Source organism: Myotis lucifugus, unplaced genomic scaffold (assembly GCF_000147115.1).
Source record: "Myotis lucifugus unplaced genomic scaffold, Myoluc2.0 scaffold_274, whole genome shotgun sequence".
In the NCBI taxonomy this organism is placed as follows: Eukaryota; Metazoa; Chordata; class Mammalia; order Chiroptera; family Vespertilionidae; genus Myotis; species Myotis lucifugus.
The window spans coordinates 411,539-413,508 of NW_005871322.1; positions in this window are offsets into that span (position 1 = coordinate 411,539).

Sequence of the window (1,970 nt, forward strand, 5' to 3'; positions counted from 1 at the left end):
CCAAACAAAACAATTTTAAATAAATGTGAGAATCTTTTACAAAGTAACATACAAACGTATACTAGTTTTGCCATTTTTTTTAACCTAAATATTCCATTTAAACGTTCCATTTAGGCACATTATAGTACATCCACAGGATACTGTTTACTCAAAATGTTTAAAAGTAAGGAAAAATACTTGTTACAAAACAGCAACATAATAACACTGGTCTCTAGCTGGTGGTTCTGTGGTGTTTTATTCCAGTTTTCTATTTTTCCCAATTTTTATACTACAAGTTTCTAATGTCCCGTAAGTCCTAGTGGAGGCCCAGCACTGTTCTAGAAACCTTGTAACTGTATTTTCAGTCAGTGGACTGGAGCAGCCCTCGCCTAAATGCTCCGCATCTCACCCGTTTGCACAAGTCCAGGGACGTGATCTTCCCGAGGGAAGGCTAAGCCCACCGTTTCCTGAATTTCCGCTCATGAACGAGTCCGGCTCCCCGCAGAGCGGGGCAGAACGCCTTTCGAATGGGCCCAACCAATGGACACAGACATCAGGGGGGTGAAGGCATGAGTGTGTGTGTGGGGGGGGGAATGGGGGATAAAGACACGTAGGTAATACCTTAATCAACAAAGAAAAAAAAAGAGCACAGGCGGCGCCTCAGGCTCTCCAACTCCTGCGAGGGGCCGGGCGGGCGCTGGTTCAAGGCCCCACCACCAGCGACTCACCAGCCGCGGGTGGGTCCGGTTCCGGTGCCGGGGCAGCAGGTGCGCCGAGCGCAGGGTCCGCCCACTGCCCGGAACGACCTCCCCATGGTTCCCACACTCCCCACATCAGAACCACCTGGGGAGGCGCCGTGGCTTCTGAAGTAGGACACTGCCAAGCTCTTGGCACCTGACTAAATGGTGGGAGCCAATGCTTTGTCCCACCAGCTGCTGTGGGGGCTGCAGCCTCCTCGGGAGGGTCCCTTCCCACACGCACAACCCGTGCCCTCACGCTCAGGCCATCCCCTTCGAGGGCCGGTTAGGAAGGCACAGCGGGGCCTTCCACATCCTGGCACTGTGAGGACCACCGGAGGCCATGGACCGGCCCCCAGGGCAGGGCTGAGGGGGGACCCGAACACGAACACGCAGGGAGCCACGGTCTTTACCCTCAAGTCGCCAGGCTCTGGGCTTCCACTCTTTATCCCTTGCCGCCTGCCTACCACGACGGCAGCCCGTTTCCCACCAACAGGACAAGAGTCACTTCTGTGGGGCGGGACTTCCGGCAGCCCCACCCCCAGGAGGAATCGCTCCCCAAGAGCACGTGTTAGCGAGCCGGGCATTGACGTCTTTAAGTGGAGGAAGTCCCAACTTGAAGGGTAACTCCTCCAGTCTCCCCGCCCGGAAATGCTTCCTTTGCTCAGAGGGGCGTTCACCCCAGAGTTAGCTGGGAAGACTCCCTGATGGAAGAGGCGGTCACCCATCGCGGAGTATGGCGGGGAGGGGCCACGTGGGGCGCCGGCACGTGGGGCGCCGGCACGTGGGGCGCCGGCACGTGGGGCGCCGGCACGTGGGGCGCCGGCACGTGGGGCGCCGGCACGTGGGGCGCCGGCACGTGGGGCGCCGGCACGTGGGGCGCCGGCAGGGTGTAGGAAGTCGGGCCCTTATTCCTCCCAACCTTCCCTCCGAGGTGCATTCTGTCCTTGTTTTCTGATAAAACTAGTACGTCTGAAATATTTGCTTTTATATTAGTTTTAATAGGGATGGTCCTAAGATGTCCAGAGCTAAAAATCTGCACATGTATTAAATTCATTCATTAAGACTGTAAGAAAAAAGTACTTAAAGCTATTTCTAATGAAACACGATTTCTGTAAGTAACTTTGAAACAGCAAGCTGAAAATCACGAATCAATTATAAATGGGTAGCTCTTATTCTCTGGGAAACATGACTGCTTCCTTCACACAGTATCCCCGCCCCGCCCCCTACAACCCCCCAAACATGACCACATTA